Source organism: Sus scrofa, chromosome 18 (assembly GCF_054392235.1).
Source record: "Sus scrofa isolate SSC_HxYL_T2T_F1_AM1 chromosome 18, Sscrofa_HxYL_maternal_Yorkshire_Landrace_v2.0, whole genome shotgun sequence".
In the NCBI taxonomy this organism is placed as follows: domain Eukaryota; kingdom Metazoa; phylum Chordata; class Mammalia; order Artiodactyla; family Suidae; genus Sus; species Sus scrofa.
In genome coordinates, this window is record NC_139400.1 from 24,333,370 (window position 1) to 24,352,977 (window position 19,608).

Here is a 19,608-nt window from a genome sequence, read left to right on the forward strand (position 1 = left end):
AAAAAGACCAGGTAGGCTGATGTCACAATGTTCAATGTCATCCTTTCACAAAATGTCTTTTGTTGCCCTGTTAGGAAAACAAAACAAAACAAAAAAAGCACAGCCCTGTACTACCTGTACTCCAGTGGGTATTCTTAAAAGGCCAAGGAGAGGTAGGAGTGTCAGGTCTTGGATGACCGACCACACAGAGTCTGCAGCTTTAAGCCCTTGTAGAGTTTAGATTGCACTTTTGGATCGCAGGATTTGTTTCAGTCTCCATTTGCACCAGTTAGCTTCGCTCCCTTCCCCAGCTACGAGCTGTCAAAACAAGCCATCTATTTTATAAAATTTAATTTCATTTTATAAAAAGGAAAACCAGTCTAGAGCAGGTTCATCTCAGCTACTGAGGAAGATTCTAATGGAATGGAACACAACTTGGAGAAGGCATGTTGGTTCAGAGGGCACCCAAGCTCCTTCCTGCAGTAACCATGGATACGTAATTAACATTATCGTCACATCCGAAGAAGCTCATTGTTGGCATTTCCTTTGTGGCTTCCTGGTAACAAGCCCGACTAGTATCCATGAGGATTCGGGTTCGATCCCTGGCCTTGCTCAGTGGTTAAGGATCCAGTGTTGCTGTGAGCTGTGTGTGGTATAGGTCACAGACATAGCTCAGATCCCACATTGCTGTGGCTGTGGCTGTGGCTATAGCTCTGAATCGACCCCTAGCCTGGGAACTTCCATATGTTGCAGGTTCAGCCCAAAAAAGACAAAAAAAAAAAAAAAAAAAGAAAGAAAGAAAAAGAAGCAGCAGCTCATTGTTAAGGCAATCCCTAATAATTACTCCTTGAAAAAAGATTTTAAGTCATGTTCTATGACAATGATGGTCTCAAAATACCAAAAAGCACGTCCAAGATTATCTATGCAAAACAAGCCATGATGACTGGAACAGCTCAGCTCATGCAGAAATGCAAAGCCTGCTAGTTAATCTCTGTCAAACTCCTTATGGCAGGAAGCTCAAAGAGCACGAAGTAATCAGTTTGTCATTCCATTATCCATACCTTCAAGTATAAAGCTCATTCTGCTAAAAGAACCCTTCTTGTCTTTTAAAATGTTGCACTAAGCATTATACTGTTTTCCAGCAATGCTAACCACAAAGGTAATGATGCTGTACATTTAATTTTTCCAGCCTCCGTGTGTCTGCCAGCATTATAAATGAGTCATTAACAGTCTTGAATAGATTGACACTGTTGTTTGCCACTGCTGAGAAATCTCATTTCTTTTAAGACAGCGGGAGGACAATTTGGGTTTAATCATTGTGGGGCACAGAAAGCATGCAAAGTTAAAGGAATTTAAAAGTGTAGTGGTCCAACTTTCTCGGATATTTATTTTGTCCCTGAACTCAGAGGCTGAATGGCTTATTTCATCAAAAGGTCTGAGCTGGAAGATAGACGCTAGCTTGCAGAAAACATGAGAAGGGTCTCCAACAAAGAAAGCAGCAAAACCTCATCTTTACCTGGTATGGATCGAGGTGAAGAAGAATTTGCTAGACCAAGTCCCCGGATGTGCCATGCATCCCAATGAGCCACAAGCCGTCTTCAGATATGCAAATGCACTCTGTTAAATGATATCCAAGCAACTAGAAACCTTAAGCTACTTGGTGCCACGTTGACTTTGGAAGTCAAGTTACATGAGAAGGATCCACACAGCCTAGAACTTTTACGGCAAAAGCCCTCCTTCCTAAGGGTTTCGGAAACAAAATTAGAAAGCTTCCTAAGGTAGAACATTTATACAAGAAAAGCAATGTCAGAAAAAAGCTTAGAGGCAGGGGAACAGTAGACAGTCCAGTTTAGCTAAAGCACAGAGTCTTGTGGAAGATAGATGGAGATGGGTTGAAAATGCTGGCAGGGACCTGTCATCAACGCCTAGAATTTCCTGATAATGATATTCAATTACAGTCAATAAGGATCCATAGAAAATTTTAAAAGATACTGAAAAGGTTGGAGCTGAGCCTGAAAATTAACCTAAGAGCACTGGGGAGGACACAGGGGAGATCAGCTAAAGGACTATTGTAATTGTTCATATGTAGCCAGAAAAAGATTAATGACTGAGGAAATAGTGAAAGAATAGCAAACCAAGGAATAATTCTTAGGAGAGAACCTATATGACTTAGATAATAACTGGTAGTGGCAAAAAGGAAGATAAAATTGAAGATGAACGTGATTTGTATGTCAATAGAAACTAGAAAGAAGAAACAAAAAGTTCCAACAAGACAATAAGCCCTTCTTTGGACATGAGTAACAATGGTGTATGTAGGCAAAGATGTCTAAAAGTCAGTTTATCATGAGGACTCTTCTTTTTGGAAGAGACAGCAGAGTGATACTATATACATACCATGGTAAAGCAAAGATTTAAGACCTCCGATCGCAACTATAGAGACCAGAAGACCAATCTAGGTTCATATTTTGGGCAGAAGCAATACTTCAGGAAAAAAGAGAAAGAGGAGGCAAAAGAGGACAGAGAAAATGACCAGTCACAAAGACAGGAGAAAAATACAAAAATACAGTACACTGTTCCAACCATGAATATTCATGAGCTTAAGGAGAAGGTTTTTACCTATCTTGAATTAATAAGACAAGCCGAAAATAACACTGGGGAAAACCTATTAGGATTTAACAATTAGGGGGCTATTACAGGGATCATTAGGACCAATGGCTCTCAACCCCTGGCACATCAGCAATCTTCTGGGAAGGTTTTTTTAAATTATCAATGGGGAAGATTATCTCTGACCAATTAAATCAACATTTATCAGGGTGGTCGCCAGGCACTGGTAGGTTTTAAAAGCCATCCAGGTGATTTAAATGTAGCCACTTTTGAAAACCATTGTTGTAGACAAAATGATAAAGCAAGAATATATTAAAAGAAAGAAGAGAGAAGAGAAGGAGAAAGAGGGCAGAGGAAGAGAAAGAAGAGGGAGAAAGAGAAAAGAATAAAGTTGGGTGGCAGAGAAGAGAAACACAGTCTACTCTTTGGATAAACTTAGTGTAGAAAAGGCGGCAGTGTCTTGAAAAGACCTCAAGACAGGGAAAAGGTAGGATAAGGAGGTAATGAGTATGTATGGAGGTGGAGGGAAAGAAGCCAGTAGACAGAGAGAAAATAAATATTACGTGGGAACAGTGATAGGATTGGATTGGGGTGGACGGGGAGTCATGAAGCCAGACTCTAGAATATTTAGGAGAGGAGATTAAAAGCATAAATGGGGAGCTTAACATAGGTGGCAGAAGAAGATTTATTCCCCAGAAAAAAAAAAAAAAAAAAAAGAATAAAGGGAGAGAAGAGGAAGATGAAGAGAAAGTTTTTGAAGTTGAGTAGAGCAGGGACATAAGAGAATCCTCTTCAGATGGTCTCACTAGATTAATGAGATGAATAGGGGAGGATGTGGGGTTTCAAGGATTTGGGATTCACCTCCCAAAAGCACAGACCTCAAGATCCCATTGGACCAAGAGAGGTAAACAATCTTCTAATGTCGCTAATCAGACTTCTCAGGAGAAAAGCCAGGAAGATGACTGGAGTGCACGGAGAGGACAGATAAACTTGCCAGTCCCCAACAGGGCTCAAGATCAGAAGTCAGCCACCAATTGCGTTACAAAAAAAGGAAAGAGACTACTTGAACCAAAGTCTCAGCTGACCTCTATATTAAGTGTGAAGAAAGTCAAAGATCCAAACACAATTTTGAGTGAGGTGTGGCTTTAAAGCAGTTGATGAACCCTAAGGTAATCCTGTAACCTTCAAGAAACACTGACAATGAAGTGACAATGGTCACAATGTGTTCAATCCCTTAAAACTTCCAAAAGTTGCACGAGATCAATACAGGAAAATTAGAATATCAAGGAACCACTGGATTTCCAGAGGGCACATGGAAACGAAAAGAAACCTGAAAAAAATTCCAAAGATAACTTTTTCCCCAATAAATGGAGTCTAACAGAAACAATCAGAGATTATCTAATGTTTCTGCCTCATACCTATAATAGAAAAAAAAAAAAAATGAAGAATGTATCATGAGATAAGTGAACTTCAAAGATTCCATTTACATTCTGCCAGGTCCTGTTTAAATAAAATGGAAAGCCAATTTATGACCCATTACCATCTCCCTGCTTAGATGGGAGATAATGTGATAATGACCGCACAGGCTTAAAAGGTTTAATTTTAAATTCTTTCTAGTACTTGGGATGTTCCCATCAATAACTTGAATTTTTAAGTGTCACCAACTCTCACCCTGGGCTGCTAACGGAAGCTGTCCCCATGATACAATGAAGCTCTCCTGTGGATAACAAACAACCTACCTGCACAAATTTGATCTGCCAGAGGCGCTATTGTCTAGTGCTTGGTAAATGGTTTGTATAAAAATCCATATATTGAGTTCAGCAGAAATGAAATAAAGTCTGAGCAGTGACAGAATGTCAATTACGGAGTTGGCAAAATAGCCCTTTTAGAAAGTTGTTAACTTCGGCACTTTTTTGACTCTACCAACTTTATCTAAATATTATATTCCTCTGTCACAAGCTACATTTTAAAAGAGAGCAAAAACTGCTCAGTGAAGATGAGAACAATTATTCTTTTGGGCAATGACCTTCTTAGGACCTGACTAAAAAGGAGTAAAAATTTGCATGTTAAATTATAGCTCCATGACACATTTGGAACAGAGGGCAAATATGCAACAATACCCATCCCCTCTTATCAAAGTAACAGGTTACATGTCTCTGTCTCTTGCCTAGTTATCTTGAGGAATTCAAAGGGAAGAATCTCAATAGATCACCGCAAGATAGCTACAGAGATGCAGTGGGTTGCAGACGCTGAAAAGGAAGTCATCCTGGACTTATAAAAAGTAAAGCTTAGAGACAATAAGAATTAAAGAACGACATTCACATTTGTCAAATGTAAGGACAAAACCTCAACCTCAAGACCTGGCAAGGAAAGGTACTAAGAGGAGAACCTTCGAGGATGTGGCGTAATAATTTACACACTGACATTTAAAATGTGAGCTCTGAGATCAATACAGGAAAATTAGAATATCATAATTACCTCCTTGGTTCCCTACCAGACCCCCAAGAGGTAGGTAAAGCCAACTTCTATTCTACCCACTCTAGAGCTGGGACAACTGGGGCTCAAAGAGATGAAGTAACACTTGTCCAGAAGCAACTATCTAGAGTTAAGTGTTGGAGCCAGGATCAAACCGAGGTCTAAAGACGCCACATCCATGCTAGTGCACCATACCAGTGAGTGTTCTACTTGGCTGGACAAATGCCTACTGTATCTCTTTATCCTCTTCCTCTGTCATTGTGCAAATTAAATAGTCCTAACAGTATCATTTTTTTTTTCTTTTCTCCTTTTTCTGGATTTTATTTTATCCTTTTAAATGACTTTTATTTTTTCCATGATAGCTGGTTTAGAGTGTTCTGTCAATTTTCTACTGTACAGCAAAGTGAACCAGTCACACATACCTACATACATTTCTTCAAGTCTTTTTCTCACATTACCCTCTATCAGCTCCATCATAAGTGACTAGATATCGTTCCCAGTGCTATACAGCAGGATCTCACTGCTTATCAGTTCCAAAGGCAAGAATATTTGTTTTTCATACCCACCAATAAACAGGGTCTTCATGTAGCACCTAATACTTTATGAAGAGCCCAAGGATAAAGGACACGCTTTTATTTATGTGCTACTGTAAAGAAATCAAAAGCAATAAAAAGGGGATGGAAGAGAGTTCCTGTTTAGTGGGTAGGATCTCAGTGTGAGAAGAGGAAAAAGTCGTGGAACTGCAGAGTGGTGATGGCTGCACAACAATACGAACGTGCTTCATTCCACTGAACTGCACGCCCAAGAATGGCAAAAACTGTAAATCTGAGGTATGTATATTTTATCACGATAACAGCAGGTAATAAACCATTTTTTAAAAATCACACTAAAACTCTTTGTTGTTTGCAAAGTAAATAACTGCAAGATGCCATCTCCTACCGCTCTTCATTATCTACGTAAAGTAGGCTGCTCTGCTATTTAAAGGTGACCCTCGCTTTCAGTAAAATCTGAAGTAAAAAGAAAAAAACTAAATCTCATTTTCCATTTGAACAACTAGATTCACGTGGTAATGATCATCAAGCAAGCCCTGTAAAGTCAGATGAAGTCTGAGAGAGCAATGGAGACTGCTTCATCCTACTAAAGTACTCACGGCATTGACATGACCTGAGTACAGCTCACTAATAGGACCTATCTGTTCATGTGGGGGGATCCATGCAAAACAAGGGGGTGGGGGAGCAATAAAGGGCCGAATTCTAAAGCCTTATGATTCAACATTAGTATTTTTGGAGACTTCTTCCAAAACGCTTTGGATGGTAAGCTCCAGGGGCACAGGATTGGTCGCACTCTGCTTTGTTCAGAATTTACCAAATAACAAAAGAGATAAGCTTCAAGGATCTACTGCACAGCACAGGGAATATAGCCAATATTTTATAATAACTATAAAGGGAGTATAACTGTTAAAAATCATACATCACTATGTTGTACACCTGAAGCTTATGGAATATTGTAAATCAATGGAACTTAACAATATTTAAACACTTTAGTAAGTAAAAGCAATTAGCAAGTAACAGAAACGAGAGAAGGAAGGAAGGGGGGAGGGGGGCGGAGAAGGAAAACTAATAGCTTTATAAACACAACCAAACAGGTATCCAGAAAACTTGGGATCTGTCAAATCTAAACTGGCAGTTTACCAAGTAGACTTGATTATAAAAAGCTTTTTCCCCACTAGAGCCATGCTCAGCAGATATGGCAGCACCATTAATAACATCTTACCAATCTGTCATCTGTTTGAAAGAAATAATGGGAATTTAGACCATTTTAGTAAAGGTCATCACAGGCAATTAATCCGCAAACCCTGTGCTTGGGGATCCTGCTTGCTAACCTTTAGGATTTCCCCTATAAGATCCTTGTCTAGGTAGCGAATGTAATTTCAAACCTATTGAACAAGATTCCCATTATTGTCACCAGTAATTATTACCCTGAGCCCAGTCGTCTCATTTGTAGTATATACGTCAGAATAAGGTCACTAAAAATGCTTTATCTGTCTTTAAGATGTATAGAGGGCCTTTTTTTCCCCCCTTTTCCAACCTCTCTTGTTTTTTGCGGTTGTTAGAAATAGTACTACGGTTAGAGTCACAGGAACGCAAAGGCATGCTATTATTTGGTCAAAAGCTCCCATCCTATATTCCCTTCACCTAAGCCTAAGGAAAGTAATCACAAGAGGCCATTATTAGTCATTTGAATGCTATAACTTTTAATTTCCAGAGGTCAATTACTTTATATCTTCCTCTGGGAGGTTTCCAGATTAAGATTTAATTAATCTTATTCCTTTGACCAAAAGACGAAGCTCTTTTAGACCTAGAAAAAGAAGGTTTCTTAGTCTTCTCTGGTAAGGAGAAAACCTATCTCCTGAATCCATCAGAGTCTTTCAAAAAGGAGAATCCTGAAAGTGGATTTTGACTGTTTCAATTCTTAGAAACACAAATAAATAAAAGCCGTGAGTCTGAAGCTTAGAAAATGAGACTTACCAGGTCACATATAAAAACCTATAGCTGGAGTTCCTATCGTGGCCCAGTGGAAACGAATCTGACTAGGATCCCTGAGGATGCGGGTTCCACCCCTGGCCTCGCTCAGTGGGTCAGGGATCCAGAGTTGCCATGAGCTGTGTCGTATGTCACAGACAGGGCTTGGATCCCGCGTGGCTGTGGCTGTGGCTGTGGCACAGGCTGACAGCTGTAGCTCCAAGTTGACCCCTAGCCTGGGAACACCCATATGCAGCAAGTGCAGCCCTAAAAAGCAAAAAAAAAAAAAAAAAAAAAAAAAACCCTATAGCTAACTAAAAATAAAGTAACATCAGGAGAGTTTGGAGAAATCTTACCACACCCAAGGACCCAAGAAGATATCCTGCGAGCAACCCCCCGCTTCCAGGCACACCAGGTAATATCATTTCAACAGGAAGCATGATGACTCCGTTTCACGATGCCCTGATATGTAGTGACCCAACAGTGCCCTCTCCTCGTAGCTAAATAAGTATTTACCTCCATGCAGCTTTCATAGAAGTCTCCCTTCCCCATTCCTTCACACAGCACTTCTCCAGGTTTTCTGAGAAGTCTAAATGAGTCCAAATCCATTGCTCAGTGATGAATAAGCAAATAGCGGTGCTTTAACAATTACACAACATACCAGGGCAATAACTGTCTTCTAAAAGTAAGCTTTTTTTTAATGGCATAGTATATATTTACTCAACAGAGAGTAACCAGGTCACCTGTCAATCACTTCCACATTTCTCTTACAGCTGGCCCTGAGTTTGAACTTAGAAATGAAGCGTTTTGCATTTGCTATCTTTAACTGTTTCTGCAACGAATTCTAAGAAAAAAATACAGGGAGACGACTCATCAATAACCAACATTACCTGAGAACCTACAGGGTTTATAGGATAGAACCATGGTCTTGACATCCAAATATCTGAAGCATTATTTTGTGGAAGAAGGATTAGACTATTTCCTTAAAAACCCAAAGGCTAGAACAGGCAAGGACAGGTAAGGCCTTTTAGGAGACAGAGTGTTTGTGCTGGCAGAGTGCTTTCTAATAGGCAATTTCATTGAACGTGAATGATGAAGCACGTTTCCTCAAAAGGTGGAGAGTTCGGTATTGCTAAAGGTCTAAATGTTGGAATGGACAAAATTCAAGATGCAGGGATACTAGAGAAAGATCGCATCAGAAGACCGTGTTAGAAGATCCTCAAGGTTCATAGGAAAATGGCTTAACACAGAAGTCATTCTTACTGTTATGAGCTCTCCAGAAAGATGGTTAAAAGCCCAGAAGGAGTTTACAGAATAAACAAATTTTACATCATGTTACAGGGGGACATAAGGTAGGCTCCAAACAGCTAAAAGGCAATGTCCAGTAAGGAGAGGTTGTACCTAATAATACCAAGACAAATTACGGGCCAATACAACCATTTACCAAAGCAAAGACAGAAAACCCAGCTCCAGTCTGACAAGGGAAGGTATTGTTTGGTTGATTCAATAGAGTCAAAAAGGTCTGAGGCATTCTGTAACTCCCAATGCTATCCACAGTTCTGAAATAAAAAGCTGTCTTCAAAAAACACACTGTGACAACATGAATGGCAAGTCTCCATAAACTATCTGCCAGTACACACTGTGGCAGAAACGATCCCTTCAAGCCAACTCCTTAGCAAATAGTTATTTGGGGAAAAGCACAACGATGTTTCAGCTGAAGCTTCACAAAGCCACGAAGCACAGGTTCGGCTCCCCATGTAACTTCCCCTTTCCCTACCTGACGTACTACCATAAATTTTTAACATAACATTTTAAGGGCTAATGAAAAAGTTGTAAGTACTGACTTGAGCAGAAGCTTCTTCTCACTCAGAGACGCTCTGTTGATTAACAAGAAGAGTGTCATTTGGGGGCTGAGAAAGAATCAGATATTCATGTGTTGTTATCAAGTTAATAAACCGTCAAGTGGCAATTACTTAAGGGAACTTCAACAAAGATTGTCAAAGAAAAACAAAGAGAGAGAATTCACCTGTAATTATCTTAAGGCTTAAAAGTTAATGCTTAATCCTTTCAATGTAAACAATGTAAGAGGAGGCCCTGCAAGAGAAAGTGATAAAATTCCACTGAGGTAAGTAAGAACAGTGACCTCACACCAACCTCTTGGTGTTTGTTCCCTGCACAAACTTGGGAGCTGTAGTCACGGGCCTACACCACAGCCACAGCCATGCCAGATCCAAGCCAAGTCTAAGACCTACACCACAGATCACAGCAACGCCGGATCCTTTAACCCACTGAGCGAGGCCAGGGATCAAACCTGCATTCTCATGGATACTACATAGGGTTTCGTTACCACTGAGCCACAATGGGAACTTCCCATCTCACTTAATTCTTAACATACAAAACCTTATTTGTCTAAATTTACAGGTACAGAACTGAAGACTCCAAGAGTTTAAGTTACTTATAGCAAAGTCACAAGCTAGTCGTGGCAGAGCTGTATCTTAAAAGAGGTCTGTTTTATAGCCTTCTCCGCGCTCATCATCATTCCCCTCTAGTGCCATGCTCATGCCTACAGGGACTAAAATATCACGTGGGGATTAAAATAAACAACTAGAATCAAATGTAAGGGGAGAACTGTAGTAGAGCCATGACAAAGGTTTAAGAATGGATGAGCAGAGAGGGATGGCTGGAGCCCAAGTGGGGAAGTATTCACGGAGAAGAGGGATCTGAATGGGCCCCTAAAAGAACTGCCAAGATTTCAACAGGCAAAGAGAGACAGAATGCTGTTCCAAACATAGAGGAGTTTGAATAGAATGCATAAACAAAGAAATGTAAAATTGTAGGGCTTACTGGAGACCTGTGAATTGGTGTACAGTTCGGCTCACAGCCACATTCAAATATAAATTCCTGGGAGGTCCCGCCGTGGCGCAGTGGAAACAAATCCAACTGGTATCTGTGAGGATGAAGGATTGATCCCTGGCCTCACTCAGTGGGTCAGGGATCTGGCGTTGCTGTGAGCTGTGGTCCATGATGTGGCTTGGATCCCATGGGGCTGTGGCTGTGGCGTAGGCCGGCAGATGTAGCTCCGAATTGACCGCTATCCTGGGAACTTCCATATGCCACAGGTGAGGCCCCAAAAAGAAAAAATAAATAAATAAATACAAATAAAAAACATATTCTTGATCAAGGACTTGGAATTGATTTCCCCTTGGCAAAGGGGAGCCATTAAAGGCTCGTGAACAGAGGGTTTGCATGTTACAACCCACTAGCACTCAGTAGAGAGTGGTGTGTGGTCAATGATCCCTTGATTTGACAAATATACATGTGCTGCTAGGTCCCAGGAGCACTTGATAGGTATGGATGCATCTCTTTGACACGCTTTTGTCTGGCTGCTAAGACCTCTCCTTGCCTCTAACACACTGGGGCAGGCCAATCCTCAGATATTCTCTCTTCTTTATCAGACTCTCGCTTGAGAAGATCTTATTTGTGTCCATTTTAAGGTTTAACACCATTATTTCTGGTGACTATCAAGTGTATCTCTGCAGTCCAGCTCCCTCTCCTGAACTCCCCCCGATGCCTACCAGACTTTGCAAACTTAACGGGGCCAAATTCATCTGGGTTTTTCCCCCAATCTGCTCCTATCCAACCAAGTCTTCTCCATCGTAGTCCAAGTACACTACCACCTCTTGTCCATATCAGGGGTCAGCGAACTACAGCCCGGGGTCCTGATGACCTGCTAAGAAAGTTTCATCAAAACATGCCCATTCTGCTTCATTCTTACATCATCTATGCTGCTTTCACGCTCCAATGACACATGTGAGTAGATGTAACAGAGACTGACCTGCAAAGCCTGAAGTACTGGCTAGTCCCCGTCTGGGTTATTACAACAGCCTCCAAGGTCTTCTCCCTGCTCTGCCCTTTTGCCTCCCCATACACCCTTCTCCACGGAGCTACCAGTGAAATTTAAACTGATGCTGTCCAATAATGCTGGCCTGTAGGTACATGTTGCTGTTCAAATTAAAGCTCTATTAAATAAAAAATTTGGTTCCTGAGGTATATGAGCCCCAGTTCAAGCGCTCATCAGTCACGAATGGGCAATGGCTCCCTCCCTGAACGCCCTGCAATATTAGAACATTCCCATCATTGCGGAAAGTTCTATTGGTTCAGCACCATGGACCATATCCATCCACTTCTCTAAACCCTCTGATAACGTCTTCTGGTCAAAGTCTCGGCTAAGACCTACTATACGATCATCTCCCATCCCCAGGGCCCCACCACTGCTCTGTCCTCATCTCCTTTCAAATCCACACTCACTGTGGGTCGGGTCTTCACAGCGCCCTCCATGCCCTCCAAATGCCAGCCATGCACTGGTCTCAGGCACTTTGCACTTGGCGTTCCTTCTACCTAGACCTCTGTCTCCAAAGAGCTACAGGAATTATTCCCTCACTTCCCTTGCCCTCTGCTCAGACAGCACCTCCACAGAGATCCCTTTCCTAACGGGCCCATCAGTCAGTCCACTGCATCTGTCCATATAGCATGTCACCAGCTGACCCATGATATCTGTATTTTATCAATAAAATAAGAGCTATGCCATTATTAACATCTGTGTTTACCCACTCAAGCGTAAGCTCCAAAAAGCAGGAATTTTTTTCTCTAAAGTATCCTCAGAGCCTAGAACAATATCAGGTACACAGTAGGTACTTAGTGAATAGGTATTGAATGAGTGAGTGAGTGAATGAATGAGTAAGTGGGAACGCCCTGCAGAAGAGGCTCCAGAAGAATTCAGGTATGAGAAGCTCTGCTTTGAAATCTGCCTCACTGACCCATCTTCCAGGTGTGGGTTTAAAATTTTGTCTTTACTATCATGTGACATCATTCATATGTAGAATCTAACATATGATACAAACGAACTTATTTACAAGACAGAAAGAGACTCACACACACAGAAAACAAACTCACGGTTACGAAAGAAGAAAGGGTCAGGGAGGGATAAATTAGGAGTTTGGGATCAGCAGATACAAACTACTACACATAAAACAGTTAAACAACAAGGTCCTACTGTAAACATCAGGGAACTACATTCAATGTGCTATAATCAACCATTATGGAAGACGATGAAAAAGAATACATGCATACTCACATAGACATATATATGTATAAATGAATCACTTTGCCATACACCAAAAATTTACACAGCATCATACATCAACTACACTTCAATTTAAGAAAAAATTTTTTTTGTCTTTTTGTCTCTTCTAGGGCCACACCTGTGGCACATGGAGGTTCCCAGGCTAGGGGTCTAATAGGAGCTGTAGCCGCCAGCCTACACCACAGCCACTGCAACACCAGATCCGGGCCGCATCTTCAACCTACACCACAGCTCATGGCGATGCCGGATCCTTAACCCGCTGAGCGAGGCCAGCGATCGAACCTGCAACCTCATGGTTCCTAGATGGATTTGTTAACCACTGAGCCATGACGGGAACTCCAATTTAAGAAAAAAAAATTTTTTTTAATATTGTTTTTACTTCCACCAAAGCTTAGTTTTGCTGAGCTCTCTTTTCAGGTGACTTTGGAGTAACTGCTCATGAAATTTTCTCAACAGCTCCAATTGAATCCTCTCTGCCTCAAGCTGTTCAACAAAAAAGGCTGTAAGACTTTGGAAACCTCAGCCTGGGAAAACCAGATCTGACTGAGCAGCCCAAGGCCTCTACCAGCCCAAGGGCAAAACCTGCCATTGCCAGAACTGCCAGCCTGGGGTCATTATTAATGGTGATAAGGGTATTTCGGATTCTCACGTAATTTAGATTGTCATGACTAGTCATTGCACGTAAGATTTTTGTGTGTGTGTTTCTCTAAGTCACGGCTTCCCTAACTTTGAACAAGTCATTGTGGAAAGAGATTCCACTATTGTAGTAACTCAAGAGATTATCAGCCATCAAGTCGGGAGGTATTGTCCTATCTCTGCCCAGAGGGAGACACTACTTCTCTTGTTTTAAACTAAGTTCTCTTTCTCCATCCTAACCAGCTCCACCTGGGATTAAAGGAAGGAAATACACAGGAGGCGGAAGGGTGAAGGCAACTCTTCAAGGTTTAGTGAAAGTGGGTACCAGCCACAGCAGGGCCACCTGGATATACACCACCTGACCTCTTCTCTCTTTTCTGTCCTTTAAAACAGACTTTTGATTTGTACCAAAAATTGCAAGCCAGATTTTTTTTTTTTTTTTTTTTTTGCTTTTTAGGGCCGCACCCACGGTATGTGGAGATTCCCACGCTAGGGACTGAATTGGAGCTATAGCTGCTGGCCTACACCACAGCCTATGGCAATGCTAGATCCTTGACCCACTGAGCAAGGCCAGGGATCGAACCGGCAACCTCATGGTTCTCAGTCGGTTTCGTTTCCGCTGTGCCACAACAAGAACTCCAAGCCAGCTGTTTTAATGGGCAACAGATAAGTAGCACAAGTCTATTCACTCTTCTGACAGCTTTCATCTGGCCAATTTGCAACGGATGAATTCCAAAGCAGGTAAATAATTGAAGATTACTAATGTAAATGGAGAAGTAACATTTCACTTATAAATAATAATCATGAAAGAAAGGAATTTTTATCCTCTAAGGCATACGCATAAAAGCAAATCTATGAGATGATCATTGACCTAGGAAAAGGTTAAGAGCAGCTTAAATAATAAATGCAAAAATAGAATTCAGCCCGACATAAATTTATTTTTTTCCTGCTACTGCTCCCATATGGCAATAATCCAGATATGAGAGGCTGAACTTATGTGGCCGGGCATAACTCAAAAGCCTGCTTGTTTAAAAATTCAACAATTTAGGGTAGTCGGGAGTAATGATATGATACACTGTTCTGCATTTTGAATGGCAGGGAATTTTTACATTCATTTTCACAGAAGACACTTACATGAACACTCTAGTAAAAATTAGTGGATTATTTTCCCTATCCCAATGACCTCTGAAATGCCTAGAATTCCAACTGAAGTACCTAACAGTTACCAGGGCTGCTTACTACACCAGTTACATTTTACCAGAGACCTAAAGTTACAATCACATTTCCAAATTGGCTACTGACAGAGACATACAATTGCTCAGAGCCAGTCTAACAACAGCCAGCTTCCCTTCCCTTGTGAAAAGGATACATTTATTTCTTCTTTAACATTTCTTTCTGCACAATCTTGATTTTTTTTTCTAAAGGAGAAAGAAATGAACTATTTTCCTCCATTTAAAGAGCTTCTGCTTCCTGCCCCACCCCATTCCTAGATAAATGCAGAAGCAACAGGAACTTCATGAATTTAGGTAAAGTAGCTGTATACGTATGGCCAAAGATACTGTTTCCCACTAGTTTTTTGTTTTCTGTTTTTTTTTTTTTTTTTTGGTTTTGTTTTAAACTCTCAAAATCAAAATGCATAATCCATTGATGTCTAACATTTCATAGCAGTGAGATGAATGGTTTTAAGGCAAGTCCCAAATGGGGTAACAGGTAAAGCCTGTTTAGCAAGAAAATCTTATAGTTACATCTTATATCTTTAGTACCCCCCCGGCCCCCCACCCCTTCTTGTGGGTCAGAACTCTTATATATGCAGCTGCCAATTTCACCAGATGCAAAATTTCATCTATGCACCTTATTTCAAAATCATTATGTTCAAACGCAACTCTGTCAAGAATGTGAAGGGTCTTGCGATTTTACCCTACTTACAAGCTGACAAGTCAGCATGCCAGGGTTTCTAGGATGCTGGCAGAAGAAAAAAGCTCCCTGGGTCAGCAACAGAGTACACGTCAGTATTTTCAGCAATAATAGTAGCCAGGGTATTATCATTTCTTGCTCAGCTTCCTTGGGGCCCCTGTTTCCCCTGGAGTCACATGAGAGGGTCCAGGAAGTACATGACACATAGTGGGCTCCAGGAAGAGAGGAGAAGCCTGAGGTCAGGAAACCCCGATTCTTTATAATGGGATGCAAACAAACCTGCCCAATCTTTGCACACTGGATGGAGCTGTTATTTTTATGACGCTGGACAGTAAAGAAACCTGCCCTTTGCCCCAGAGGAGAGACACTTCTTCTTCCAAGGCTGTTCACTAAACAATCATCCTTGAGGAGACAATCCCCAACAGAACGGTACCATGCTTTTCTGTCCACGAGACGTGAAGAAACACAAGAGACCCACAGAAACCTGTCTCCAAACAAAGCTCATCTTACTATGTATTCCTGCACAGAGGTCACATGGAAAAGAGACACCTGCTTTAGCAGGAGGTCAGGAAAAAGACCACATGATGCTCTTGGCTGACGACAGGGGTTCAAAAACTTAACCGCATCAAATTACATCTGCTTGTTTCTTTCTCTAAATCCTACAATGGCCTACATCCAGTATGATCAAATCTGGTCTCTGACATGGTAACACAATTACAAGTAGGAATAAGACCTTTTTTAATTTTTTTTGTCTTTTTGCCTTTTCTAGGGCCGCTTCCGCGGCATATGGAGGTTCCCAGGCTAGGGGTCGAATCGGAGTTGTAGCCGCCGGCCTACACCAGAGCCACAGCAACACGGGATCTGAGCTACATCTGCGACCTACACCACAGCTCACGGCAACGCTGGACCCTTAACCCACTGAGCGAGGCCAGGGATGGAACCCGCAACCTCATGAGTCCTAGTCGGAATCGTTAACCACTGCGTCAAGACAGGAACTCCTTTTTCTTTTTTTGCCACACCACACTGCCTCGATATTAAAAGATTCACTATTTTATTAATGGTTCCAAGTATCAGTTTTGATTCCTAGGTTTTTCCCTGAGGACACTATATTAGCCCCAAATAGGTAACACTCAGAAAGCATGCCTGATGATGTTCCGAAGCATTTTTCTTTATAACAAGCTCCTAAGAGTATGGAAAACAGTGAACCGCAAGGTGATGCCATTGCTGATAAATGTGCAAAATATGGTTGTTTTTCTTAATCTTAATGAAAAAATGGAAATGAAGCTCCACATTTTCCCACCTCTACCCCAAACCAAGGCCAGTCCATTAATTTCGTGACAAGAAGAGTGGAGTCTCTGAATTTCAAATTCTCCTTTTTTCCTTAATTGGATATAGACAAGCGGGTGCAAGGGCACGTCTACCAGAAGCAAAAGGAACAGAGCAAAATGCCGGTCTTAACACCACACACCACTCAGCTGCACGTTTCCTGAGGAAAAGTGAAGGGTTCTATTTAATGCTAAGAAGTTCTGTTTTAGCCCCAAATTACTTCTTAAAATTATCAGGTAAATGTAAGCCCTAACACTGCATGTTTCAAAGGGCGGTCAAGTGTATCTCAAGTTGTCTGTTCCCTTGCTGGAAGGTTCGTTTTCCAGGTTCGTTCTCCAAGTGATCCACATTCTGTTTATTCACCACGGAAATGCTACCGTTTAGTAAACGCCACAGCTGGGCTGCCGTGAAGATCATCAGTGAGGTAAGAAAAATACTATTCTGACTCTCTTAAAAGGTCTTTTTCTCTGATTTTATTTCTTTGTTATTTTATTTTACTTTATTTTATTTTTGGTTTTTAGGGTTGCACCAAGGCATATGGAAGTTCCCAGGCGAGGGGTCAAATTGGAGCAACAGCTTCTGGCCTACACCCCAGTCACAGCAAGCCAGGTTCTGAGCCGCACCTGTGACCTCCACCACCGCTCATGACAACACTGGATCCTTATGCCACTGAGCAAGGACGGGGATATTTTAATAGAAAATGACTGAGGCAGAAGTGCCACATTAACTATCTTGTCACAAAGTTCTAGTCGTACTCACTGAAATATCTCCAAAGTATTTCTTTTTCTTTTACATAAATAAGAAAATAAAATACCTCCCAAATCAGATCCTAAGGTGGGCTGGTTTATGTGTGATGGTTTCCTTGTAAAAGTGGTCGTTTCCTTATGGGCAGGTGTGCCCTGAAATCTCATTGTCAGGATGGCTCTCAGGCAATATTCAGGAAACAAGCATCTCTGAATTACTTGCAGATTTAGCAAATTGAATTACTAAAATTCTGAAGTACTTTTCCTATTTTATTGGGGGGGGGGGATATTTTTAGTGGTGCCAGCAACATTGGAAGTTCCCAGGCCAGGGATCGAACCCGTGACAATACTGTATCCTTAACCTACTGAGCCAACAGGGAATCCCTGAAGCATTTTTTTAAATTAAATTTAACCTATTATTTACTAGGAAAATAAGCATTCTATACATTTCTTACAGATCAGGGAACTAAAACTCAGAATTCTTGAGTAGCCCAAGGCTCAGAATATAATCCTTTATTGGTGAGTGCTCTCAAAATACCATAATTCATCTGATTTCAGGGGCAGATTCACTTAGTGGAGACATAATCAAAGACCATTCTTTTTTTTTTTTGCCATTTCTTTGGGCTGCTTCTGCGGCATATGGAGGTTCCCAGGCTAGGGGTCGAATCGGAGCTGTAGCCACCGGCCTGCGCCAAAGCCACAGCAACGCGGGATCCGAGCTGCGTCTGCAACCTACACCACAGCTCACGGCAACGCCGGATCGTTAACCCACTGAGCAAGGGCAGGAATCGAACCCGCAACCTCATGGTTCCTAGTCGGATTCGTTAACCACTGCGCCATGATGGGAACTCCAGACAATTCTAAGCATTGAGTTAGGCATTGAGGACACAGTGAGAAGAAAAGAGGTGCAGTCCCTGTCCCAAGAGGCCCAAGGTCCAGTGATGATGATGGTGGAGACGCATTAGTCAATCATGCACCACCAGTCACAATCCAGGGGGCAGTGCTGGAAAACAGAATGCTAAGCAAGACACTGCAAACTGTTATAAAACTGAAAAACAATTATTTCTTGAAAAGGGATTGTTTCTAAGTTTGTCAGTCCAACTTAGTGAGAACTCACCAAAATCTACTTCAACCAAATGCCTTCAAATATATTATTTGGTAGTTTTTTATCTGCTCCTATGTCCTATGAAGAATAATTCAGATTACCGTTTAAACTCTTTTTTTCCCCACAATGCTAAGCTTCAAACTCTGCACGCCATGAACAGATGGACACAGGTCTGAAGGCACAGTGCAACTAAGATTACAACTAACCAGAAGCAGGCTGATGGCAAACCAAGTGGAAGTCAAAGTTCAAACAACTCACATCTGCAGCTTCCTGGAAAATAAATTACTTCTAGCCTAAAAGGTCTGTTTTCTGTTTCTTTACCTTTTAATATGCCTGGAATGCCTACCACCACATTTTTCTTCTGAAAAATTCCTCTACGTGTCATGCTTTGACAAGAAAATCTCCAGTGGCTCCAAACTGACTGGAGGATGGTTCTTTAATTTGCATCCCAAATCCAGTCCTAGCCTCCCCAAAAGGACCCTTTTCCCTGATAAAACTGTCCACCCACTGTTCCCAGAACATGCTCTTCCCACACAATTGTTCTCACTCCTCCCTTTCTTGAAGGATCATTATCCTTCCTTTTCAGCTCAAGTTCACCGAGTATTCACTCTGTGCTCAATGTCTATTTTATTTAATCCTCATTACAGTCCTACGAAGAATGAACTATTATTGTCCTAATCTCACATGTCAAAATATTGAGCCTTAGAGAGGTTAAGGACCTATGGTCACATAGCCAGTAAGTGGGCAAGTAGGGATTTGAACTGATGACTCTACTTCCAGGATCCACACTCTTAACTATTGTAGTGCAATGAGCAGGATTATCTGATGGTGACCCCAGAGCTCACTCAACGTTGCCTGGACAACAAACTAGCTGGGGCAGGTGGACACCTTTTTCCCAAGAGAAGGGACTGTACTTCAGATCAGTTCTCTCCAGTGCTAGTGGCCTCCTCCTTCAAAAGAGGAAAATGAAACTTCTCATGGGTCTGAAAGCATCTAGACCAGTTGGTGACATTCTTAGATGACTTCTGTAGGTAGCCAGGACACCAAACTGAGCTGCTTGGTCCTAAGCAGCCTAAGTATTCCTCCAGTGACAAGGATGCTTTCCTCAAACCTACGCTAGAGGCTCCTAAAGACCAAACCCACTATACCTCTGTGCGGTAT

At 41.6% G+C, this 19,608-nt stretch overlaps 1 protein-coding gene and 1 long non-coding RNA gene across 9 annotated transcripts in view; one reads left to right on the plus strand and one right to left on the minus strand.

The window, feature by feature from the left end:
• EXOC4 (exocyst complex component 4) overlaps positions 1-19,608 on the minus strand; it is a 799,095-nt gene that overhangs the window by 331,785 nt on the left and 447,702 nt on the right. The window lies entirely within an intron of this gene.
• On the plus strand, positions 5,348-9,854 carry LOC146394932 (uncharacterized). The gene is made up of 2 exons (XR_014833829.1): positions 5,348-7,691; positions 8,197-9,854. It is a non-coding gene; the product is annotated as an uncharacterized LOC146394932 (long non-coding RNA).